At 41.5% G+C, this 11,389-nt stretch overlaps 1 pseudogene across 1 annotated transcript; it reads right to left on the bottom strand.

Annotated features, from left to right (window-relative positions):
• Positions 1–8,064: 8,064 nt before the first annotated feature.
• LOC306650323 (CKLF-like MARVEL transmembrane domain-containing protein 4) lies at positions 8,065–11,045 on the bottom strand (annotated as a pseudogene). The gene has a single exon. The product of its transcript is annotated as a CKLF-like MARVEL transmembrane domain-containing protein 4 (transcript).
• Between the last annotated feature and the right edge of the window lie 344 nt (positions 11,046–11,389).

The following is an 11,389-nucleotide window of genomic DNA, read 5'->3' as shown; positions in this document are numbered from 1 at the left end:
TTAGCACTCTATCTGAAGTATGAGTGGCAAAGATATTCTCCCACTCTGTAGGCTCTCTCTTCACATTACTGATAGATTCCTTTGCTGAGAGAAAGCTTTTTAGTTTGAATCTATCCCAGTTGTTGATTCTTACTTTTATTTCTTGTGCTATGGGAGTCCTGTTAAGAAAGTCTCATCCAAAGCCAACAAGTTGAAGGTTTGGACCTAATTTTTCTTCTATAAGATGCAGGGTCTCTGGTCTGATTCTGAGGTCCTTGATCCATTGTGAGTTGAGTTTTGTGCAGGGTGAGAGATAGGGTTTTAATTTCATTCTGTTGCTTATGGTTTTCCAGATTGTTGAGGAGGCTATCTTTTCTCCATTGCATATTTTTGGCACCTTTGTCTAGTATGAGAAAATTGTATTTCTTTGGGTTTGTGTCCATGTCCTCTATTATGTACCATTGATCTACCTGTCTATTTTAGTACCAGTACCATGTCATTTTTGTTACTATTGCTTTGTAATAGAGTTGACGATCTGGTATTGTGATACCCCCTGCTTTGCTCTTTCTACTGAGGATTGCTTTAGCTATTCTGGTTTTCTTATTCTTCCAGATAAATTTTATATGTGCTTGTAAGCACAAGGCCCTGGGTTCGATCCACAGCACCAAAAAAAAATATAAATAAATAAATAAAACCCACTTGATCATGGTGCACTATCTTTTTAGTACATTTTTGTATGCGATTTGCTAAAATTTTGTTGAGAATTTTTTTTGCGTCGATGTTCATTAAGGACATTGGTCTGAAATTTTCTTTCCTCAAAGTGTCTCTGTCTGGTTTAGGTATCAGGGTGATATTGGCTTCATAGAATGAGTTTGGGAGGGTTCTGTCCTCTTCTATTTCATGTAATACTTTGAGGAGTATTGGAATGAGCTCTTCTTTAAAGGTTTTGTAGAACTCGGCTGAGAACCTATCTGGTCCTGGACTTTTCTTTGTTGGTAGACTTTTGATGACCTCTTCTATTTCATTGCTTGAAATTGGTTTATATAAGTGTGTGTATGTCCTCCGCATTCAGTTTAGATAATTCATATGTCTCTAGAAACTTGTTGATGTCTTTGAGGTTTTCTATTTTGTTGGAATATAGATTTTCAAAATAGCTTCTAATTATCTTTCGTATTTCACTTGTGCCTGTTCTGATATTTCCTTGTTCATTCCAAATTTTAGTAATTTGAGATTTCTCCCTCTTTGTCTTTGTTAGTGTGGCTAAGGGTTTATTAATTTTATTTATTTTTTCAAAGAATCAACTATTTATTTTGTTAATTTTTCTGATTGTTTTGTTTCAATTTTGTTGATTTCGGCTCTGATTTTAACTATTTCCTGTCTTCTACTACTTTTGGTGTTGATCTGTGCTTCTTTTTCTAGGGCTTTGAACTGTAGTGTTAAGTCAGTTATTTGTTGATTTCTACTTCTTTGGTTGAATGTGGCCCATGAAATAAATCTTTCTCTACGTACTGCTTTCATCGTGTCCCAGAGATTTTGATATGATGTATCTTTGTTCTCGTTTACTTCTAAGAATTTTTTTATTTCCCTCCTGATGACTTCTGTTACCATTCATCATACAGTAGTGTATTTTTTAATGTCCAGGTATTGCAGAAGTTTCTGTTTTTTATTCTGTCATTTATTTCTAATTTCAACCCATTATGATCTGATAGAGTACAAGGTAGTATCTGTTTCTTCTTGCATTTGCTAACAGTAGCTTTGTGGCATAAAACATGGTCTATTTTAGAGAAGGATCCATGTGCTTCTGAGAAGAAAGTGTATTCATTCTTTGTTGGATGGTATATTCTATATAAGTCAGTTAAGTCTAAATTGTTCACTGTGTTATTGAGATCTATGGTTTCTTTATTCAATTTTTGTTTGGACAATCTATCCAGTGGTGACAGAGGTGTGTTAAAATCGCCTAGTATTATTGTGTTGTGGTCTCTTTGATTTCTGGAATTGAGGAAGATTTGTTTGACATACATGAATGAGCAAATGTTCGGGGCAGAGATATTTATGATTGTTATGTCTTGCTGAATTATGCTTCCCTTAAGCATTAAGTAATGTCTTTCTTTATCCCTTCTGACTAGTTTTGGCTTGAAGTCCACATTATCTCAAATGAGTATGGATACTCCAGCTTTTTTGCTGTGTCCGTGTGCATGTTGTTTTTTCCCATCCTTTCACCTTTATTCTGTAGGTATCTCTTTCTATGAGATGAGTCTCTTGCAGACAGCATATTGCTGGATTTTTCTTTTTAATCCAATCTGCCAGTCTATGTCTTTTGATTGATGAGTTCAGGCCATTAACACTCAGGGTTATTATTGTGATATGATTTGTATTTTCAGTCATTTGACTCATTTTTATTTTTTTACATGATTTGGTTTCTCCTTTATTTGGCTACTCCTTTAGGCTTGTTCCTCCCATGGCTGATTTGCATCGTTGATTTTCATCTCTTCCTCATGGAATATTTACCTGGCAATGGTCTGTAATGCTGGCTTTCTTTTTGTAAATTCCTTTAGCTTTTGTTTATCATGGAAGGATCTTATTTCATCGTCAAATCTGAAAGTAAGTTTTGCTGGGTATAAGATTCTTGGTTGGCTTCCATTTTCTTTCAGGGCTTGGTAAATTTTGTTCCAGGCCCTTCTAGCTTTTAGGGTCTGGATTGAAAAATCTGCTGATATTTTTATTGGTTTCCCCCTGAATGTAATTTGATTCTTTTCTCTCGCAGACTTTAAAATTCTGTCTTTATTTTGTATGTTAGGCATTTTCATATTAATGTGCCTTGGTGTGGATCTGTTGTAATTTTGTGTATTTAGTGTCCTATAAGCCCCTTGTACTTGGTTTTCCATTTCATTCTTCAGATTTGGGAAATTTTCTGATATTATTTCATGGAATAGATTGTTCATTCTTTGGTTTGTTTCTCTAAGACTTCTTCAATCCCAATAATTCTTAAATTTGTCCTTTTCATGATATCCCAAAAATCTTGTAGATTCTGTTCATGATTTCTTACCATTTTTTTCTGTTTGATCAACTTTGTTTTCAAGATTAAATATTTTGTCTTCAATATCTGACGATCTGTCTTCCAGGTGTTCTCTCCTATGGTTTATGCTTTTTTTTTTTTTTGACAATTTAATACAATATTTATTAGCGATTAGCATTGAGAAAATTATTTCCCTCTACATACAAAAATACAGATTTGAACAATGAAAACAATCAAGACAAGTACCATGAAAAATTGGTCCTTCAAAAGAAATAAAGGGGGAAGATCAAGGGCAATGTTAGGCTTTGAATGCTGTCAGGGACAAATCAACAGGAACAAATGCTTTGGGGCCCCCAAACCACATCAAATGTATAGGGTCAAACCCAAAAGCCAGTCAGAGCCATGGGAGGCCCACCCCACAATTTCAGAGGCCAGAACAGAGCTCTTTCCCAAGGAGCTCAAATCAACATTTGTCTAGCGGTCATCACTTCAGAATGCCCCATAGCCATGTCTATGAACTGCCAAGAAGACTTTTCCAAAGCAAAATGGGACAATTAGCATTGCCCCCCAAAAGTGCCACTAGGTAAAGTACCAATGAATGACCCTATTGGAAAGTTATTTAACTTTTGACTGGACTTCTGTCATATTATAGAATCTTCAGAAGGACAGAAAATAAAGCTACAATTTCATGATTTGGTAAATTATGTACCTTCATTCTGCAGTGGCTCAACTGCTTTACTCAAGATTATCCTTGACCAGACACAACTCAGTCCTACTAGGGTGGGAAGGCAGAAGGAGCCACTAAAGAGTCTGCCTATACTCTGGTTTCACCAGCTCCTCACAGCAAAGCATCTACTGCATCCAAGCCTGAAACCCCCAGAGGGCCATGAGCCACCCAGGGCATCCATGAAGTCCAAATGGAAGGTGAGGCCTAGAGACAGGCTACTGTGTTTCTAAGAAGCAGGTGACACCGAGATTACCCTGGAAGACTCCAGGCCTTAGAACACCTTCAGGTTCACCAGAGAAATGGGGCAGGGAGCCAAACACACACTCTCCACCATTTCAGACCCAATGAATGGAAAGTTTGAGCACGGGTGACCTTTGCTTTTGGAAGTACTTTCCTCTTATGTTGCAGGTGAGTGACACTCAGTCTCTTCAAACTGAGCAAAGGATTAACCAATGCCAAATGCAATTATACTGACTCATAATTATTTCACAGAAATATACTCTTACTCTCAGACTATTTAAATAAGCAGAAACAAGATGTGGAGGAGACTCAGCAGAAAGGAGACAGGAGTGGCAGGGAAATTTTCTGTTGTTTTGTTTTTGTTTTCTTTTTTAAAATACATATTAAGTTTAAAGGGAAAATGGCCCAAGCCTCAAGATCAACATTGTTGAAAGCAATGTTAAAAGGACACAATCTAAAATCATGCTACAAAAATAGTATTATCTGTTTTAACTAAATGTACATCTTTTTTTCCAACTCCATGATTGACAAGAGTGCTTATGTGACACATGGAAGGCACCAAAGGTGAAGTGATTATTTATCTTAAAATATATAAAGACAGAATTAACTGCTTTGAAAAAAAAAATACAGTCGTACCTGTAATAAATAGTTTAGTGTTTTGCCTACAAATTTCAACATATACAAATAGTTTTAATCCCTAGCATACTCTTAGAGGGAACCACATCAAACTAAATCAAATTTTGAAAAGCACTGATTTTATGCAAATAGATCAACTTCATTATGATTTGCAAATTCATTTTTAAGTGGTTGAGAAGAGAAAGCTGGAAGTAGGTGGCCCCCTCTGTGGGCCTGGGTCAGCATGGGGTAGGGGGCAATCCCAGGCATCGTGCCATAGACCATGTCCTCCCCAGCTCTGGGATCAGGCAGTTTTCCCTTCAAGCCCTGAACATTTGCATTCCACACTTCCACAGAGAGGAGAATGGAGTCTTGACACTTGCAATATCAATTTGAGAAAAATCAGGAAGGCAAAGCAGAGTGTGGAGAGGGAAGCAACCATCGGTTAGGCCTGGCCTGGCCTTGTGTGGGCACCAGATCTCCTTCCACTGTCCTCAGTTCCTGGTCACTCCTCGGGTGTCTTGCCTGATTAATAGGGGTAGTTTCTACAGGATATCAGCAGCAGCAGCCAAAGACTCACACTAGACAGTTTCAGATTATGACTGAATCCTACAAATCATCAGAACCTTCTTTCACACCATCTCTTTTCAGGCACAATTATGAAAAGAAACTCTAGGCCTTGCCCTAAATCCCATCAACTAAGCTGATTAAGATAGTTCCAGATACATTCTTACCATAAGAATCAGAACCTTAAAAGTTCCAATAGCTCACCAGAGTCCAAGCAGTATTAACCCTTAATCAAAGGCTTGCCTGAGTTCAAGTCTCAGCTACAGTGTAGACAAGTAACTCAATGAAACAGATCTGCTAAGCTTCATTCTGAGCAAGCTGCCTGAGTCAAGCTCACTGGGCTTGGGAGTCATTCTTTTCTTTACTGTTACATTTAGGGAATAAGAAAAACTAGAAAGGAAAAAAATTCCAAAAGTTGAGAATTGTATTCAAATGGAAAAAGAATACATTCCAGACCAAAGAAGGGAAAATGTAAGACTGCTGCCTCTGTTTCAAGCCAAGGTGTGTACAAATGTTGTTTACTGCCATGAAGAATGCAACGGTCCGAGGGAATATTCCCTCTCAGAAGAAAATTCTTCTAGATCTAACACACTGTACTTTTCTTTTAGAGACAGATTCTAAGTAAAGGAAACATGAAAGGACAAACTTACAATTACTTTCTCAACCAGTCAGATCTTCTAATTTTTTAAGGTATCTGCTGAGAAGGGAAGAAAGGTTTTATAGTCAGGAAAGTTTATAAAATGAAAGGGTGGCCCTGGGTCTGCAACCTGCCTGGGGTGCACCTGAGCCAGCTCAAACCCAGACTAAATACCAGGAGGCCATGCACAGCACAGAGGAATACCAGTCCCCAGTGGTCGGTTCTTGTCTTCAGGCTGGTTCAGAAATCCAAGATCTCACTCTTCTAAACAGAAGAGTATAGGAAAGTGGTGAGCCAAGGATGTGTTCCTTGGGCAGCCTGAGCTAAACACCTGGTGCCATCAACAGCCCCCTTTCCCTTCTCTTCCTCATTTCTTACCAGCCCCGGAATGGACCTCACCTGCCCATTGAGCCCCTTCCCTACCTGGTCCTAGGAGTGGGTGCTGATCAAATTGGACATACCAAGGATCCTGCAATTTGACAAGGAACTGAAAAGGCACCTGGAGACCTCAGAAGGTAACAGCGGTTTCCTGGAGCCAGAAGCAACTTTTCTTCTGCTCATGAAAATCGCCAGCAGCTCTCAGCCTAGAAAGTGTGTTACCCATTCTGCTATTTGTTCAATGTCATTACTGCTCTGCAGACAAGGTCTAGAGAAAATGACAATGAAGTAGTGGCACAATGACTTCATGATTGCTTTGTTTTGGACACAGATGGCACAGCAGGAACCACTTCATACTGTCTACTAACTGGGCCACAAGGCTTCATGCTCCATTTTTCTGTTAGGACAGGTCCTAGGACCTACCCACAAGAAATCTGGCCCAGACAGACATGAGACCCTGGTCCACCTCTGAAAGTACATGCATAGGTGAGAGGTTCCTTCCAAATAGTGCATGCAAAACTAGGAGTAGAAGTGAGCTTGGGACACACACCAGGGTTATCTAAGGCTCATTCACAGCAAGCACAAATTCACATATATGTGCAGATAAGAGTTAGGGCTTCATCTCCTCAGAGAACGCCTGTGGCTTAACCCAGCTCTGAGTCACTAGGAAAGCCTTACAGAAGGCAGATAAAACTGCAAACTTGAAGAGAGCAGGAATGTTTTCACAAAGCTCTCACCAGAAGCATCCAGCACAGGGTGGAGGCCAGACATATTTGGCCTGTTACAAGGGCACTAGGCTCTGAGGGCTTGGCCCTGGGACCCCTTCCCTGTGGCTGGGCAGCAAAGCAGCACTTCAGTGCCCATTGATAAGGAAGATGTGGGCTGGAAGTGGGGTTACTACTACATTCTTGCTTTTTTTTTTTTTTTGGTAGATAAAAAGCAATCTCCCTTGGATGACTGTTTATTTTATTTTTTAATATTTTTTTAGTTGTCAATGGATCTTTTTAAAATTTTATTTATTTATATGTGGTGCTGAGTATCGAACCCAAATCCTCACACATGCCAGGCAAGTGTTCTACCACTGAGCCACAACTCCAGCGCCAGCTGTTTATTTTAAATCAAACTCTGTTGACAAGATTATGTGTTTAAACATAATGGGGCCAAGAAGTATCTTTAGGTTTTCATGACTGCAGTCTCTCTGTATGAAAGGGAAAAGAGGTTGCCTTCCATAACTTCAGCAGCATGAAAACAGGATAAAGGAGTCAGTAAGGAAAAGCACCCAGCTAACCAAATCAGTGCCAAAATAAACTTTCTCTGAAGATGTCCATGTTTGCATCCATCAAAATCACCAGAAGTTCTACCAAATGCTGAGGGCTGCCATATCTCCAAGAACAAACCTCCCTTCAAGTTGTGCTCCAACAATGAAAGCCAATTCATCCTACCAGAAACAAAGGTTGCCTTACCCTTAAAATACATCAAACTTAAGTGACACTGGTCTACACTGGAACTACTAAATGCAAAACTGTTTCCTTTAATTTCCTAAGAGACCATTTTAAGATCTCTAAATCTAGATTGTCTTCTGTTTGTACACAGGCAACGTAGAAAAATGTAGGTATCTTTACATTTGTGGTAGACAGCTGTATTCTCTTCCTAACTCCCTCACCACATTATCTGTATGTGAGAGACAGGGCAGTACACTACACTAACTAGAAAGTGTACAGGCCAATTCCCGTTCTAGTGGGAGCTAATGAAACAGCACAAGGAAATAATATGGGGAGGCCTATAACAAAGGATATTAAATAGTTACAGGGACATAAATAATCCAAATATTCTGTCACTAAGATGCAAATCAACTTCAAAGTCTCTCTGAGTAGAAGGAACCAGCACTTTTATCATTCCTCAGCATTTCTAGTCTTGACTGGCTTCAGAACTACTACTTTCAGCTGACAGTGTATATCAGGAGGCAAATCAACAGTCTTCTTTCACCAGGTGATAAACTGGTTTTATTGAAATGACTTAGAAAACTTGAACAATAATCTTGTCTGAATGGTGTTCTCTTTCAGTCTCACTTCAATAATAGCTTTAATAAAAGGCCAAGTAACTTGACTCCCAGCAGATTTCTGATGAAGTTCAGGGTGGTCCTTCCAAGTAGGCCTGATCCAATGCAAGGCTCAGCCTTTGTGACCCTAGTTTAAGTAGAATTCTCTAAGTGGAAGATAACCTCAATTTTGATTATGCAGACACGTCTTTGTGACCCTATTTTAAGTGGAATTCTCTTTTTTAAGTGGAAGATAACCTCAATTTTGATTATGCAGACACACTTATCAAATGCAGAACAAATATGTAAAATGAACAGATAAAATCCAGATGTCATCAGCTCCTCACATATCATCACATATAACAGGTTCAAAGTTTGTGAAGCATGATATGTATTGACTCACAACAGGCATGGGAAGAGGGCTCTATCAGCCACACTGCACATGACACCCAGCTGCAATCAGACCAGGCTGACCTCTGTGGGAGAAGAGAGGAGTAACCACCAGACTAGCTGGGTCATCCCCTGATGCAGACTTGTGCTTGAACATGTGACCTGGGTCACTGCCTAGACAGGATGTGCAGCAGAACTGGACTGTATACTGGATATTGGGCTTAGAGAGCTAACCCCTAACCACTACTGGGCACAGAATGGCACCACTTCCTGTGGAGTCCCATCCTAAAACTCACCCATCCTCAATATGGAGCCGGACACTGCTCTTTTCTGAAGAACACAATGCCACGCATGCACTGGGCAGGGGGCCTTCCAATGACCTCTCCTCTCCTTACCCCAAACACACCATCCCTCTCTTCTTGTCTATCTCACAAGACATTACCAAGGCTATAAACAGCCCTCAGTAGGAGATCTTGGGGGTTCTCCAGATGACTAGAAAATCCTCCTACCAGTGGTGCCTTTTCCTCAGTGAGGGCTAAACACAAAATATGAGAGCTACAGTGATGTCTGTAAACATTAAAACAGTTTAAAGAGTGAAAACCTGACAAACTAAAATAATTTTTCCATAAAAGATATTAGTTTTTAACAATAACAACAACAAAAACCTATAACATTATAGGGTCTTACTTAACCCTCTCATTCACCACACACACACAAAATCTTCACTTTTATCAAGAATCAATCAAAATCCTTAAGTAACTAGGACTTCCCCCAACAGCTCCCAAGAGCTGCTATTGATAGTGATGGCGCTCAGGCCCCCAGGGCAACAATCAGTGCCTTCTGAAACATCAGTGGGGTGATGTGTCCTGGTGCAAATTCAAGTATTTTCAAATCCTAGACAAATCTTTTCGGAATCACTTTAGAACTCATTTAGAAAATGAGCACACACCCCTAAAACAGAAGTGAGTGTTTTGTGTGTGCTGATATGTAACACAAAAACACACCCCCACATGTGGTCCGTGAAGCCAGCAAAGAGGCAAGTGCTTTGGCTGGTGAAATGGATTGTTTCTTTTGCGGCTTTTACCTGAGTCGGTAAAATTACAGACACCCCACAATTCATTCTCAAAGTATTTAGGATAGGCAGGAAACTGGAAAACAAGGTGGTCTCCATATTCCTGGAAAAGACTCTGGGACTCAGGAAGATGATTCATTTGAGGAAAGATCACGTGATTTCTCAGCTGGGTATAAGAAACAAAAGGTGACCCTCTGTAAATCAGGCAATCCTGTAGAGTTGACCCCCCACAAGACACCAGCTTTGCCTGTCCCTGTTATGGCCAGGCCTGGTAAAAAGATCTACCAGCATATCCATCACTAAGACCCTAAGAGTCCCACGTGGCCTTCAGGATGTGCTGGCTGCCTGGATGCTCTGGGCAGGTAAGACAAGGAGGGTGGATCCTGGTAGCCAGACTCAATACCCACCCAGAGCACTGGTGACCATTGGAACCCTAACTTTCATTGTTTGACGTGTACTTCCCCTCCTTAGCAGCCCCACTTAACCCAAAGTCTTGATGCATCACAAATACATGACAGGATGGCTCAGAGTCAGATGGGAGCCTGCACTCTGGGACACGTAAGCCCTAGAGTGGGCACAGGCAGTCAGTGAGGCCAGAGGCTCCCACAGCCACCCAACACAGGAGGACATGGGTCTTTTCAGCCTACCACAGACCGGCCTGAAGGGCTGTTCTGGATGCCCTTTCCCAAAGTGAACTTTAGAGGACAAAATTCAACTAAATCACATGAAAGTCTGACATGCTGAGGGAAAGAAAATTTGATTGGAAAGATGAGCATGAGGGTGGGAGGAAGGACTCCAGCAATCCTCACGTGTCCAGGCACTGGATCTCAGGGCAACTATCCACGTCTCTGGACTCCGTGCGGGCTCGAATGTAGTCATTGGTGCTCTGCTGGCGGATACTCTCCATTTCTGCACAGCCAGGAATGTGCTCACTGCATAGGCTGCTGTGGCCAAGAAGCCAAATATCACAACAGCAATTTCTGCTCCGGTTTTGTGGTTTAAAGCAGCCAGTACAATTGAGGCAATAAAGAAAAAGAAAGTGCTGAGTCCAGTGTTGACCAAATTTGTCAGATTCCAGTTGATCTGGGGGATCCTCATGTGAAGGTTGAGACTGAACAGAATCAGCAAGACTCCAGTCACCACAAATGCACTACAGCTTACAAACTCAAAAAAGTAGAGGCCTTCACACGTGGAGCACTCCATGATGGTCTCGATACAGATGAATGCAATTAGGGCCAAAATCAGTTGGGCGACCTTGAGGCGGCCGAGCGTGCCGCCCAGGTAGTCGGGGTCGGTGGTGGGCTGGTACGGGCTGCTGGCGCCCGAGATCATGGAGGTGCTCGAGTCCTCGCCCTCGAAGCCGTCCAGCTACTCGCCGCTCCGCATGCTGCCGCCTGGCCGGGCCGCCTCGCGCGGCGGGCCACTGGCGCCAGGAGCGGGCGGGCTCAGCGGAGACGCCGCATCGCCGCCGCCGCCCACGACTGCCCGCCACCGCCCGAGGAGGCCTCTGTGCCCGCCGCCTGCTGCGGCCCCGGCTCAGTCCGCTCGGGCTCGGCTCCCGCTGCCTCAGCCTGGTTTATGCTTTTTATGGAGTTTTTAACTCGTTTTATTGTTTCCTTCATTTCAAGGATTTCTGTTTGGTTTTTTTTTTCCAGTGTCTCTAACTCTTTATTGAAATGATCTCTTGCCTCCCATATTTGCTCTTTTAACTGTTCATTGGTGCTATCATT

This window comes from Sciurus vulgaris, assembly GCF_902686455.1.
Source record: "Sciurus vulgaris genome assembly, chromosome: 19".
NCBI classification, from domain to species: domain Eukaryota; kingdom Metazoa; phylum Chordata; class Mammalia; order Rodentia; family Sciuridae; genus Sciurus; species Sciurus vulgaris.
Note: the sequence above shows the minus strand (reverse complement) of the source record. Positions and strands in the feature narration are given on the sequence as shown.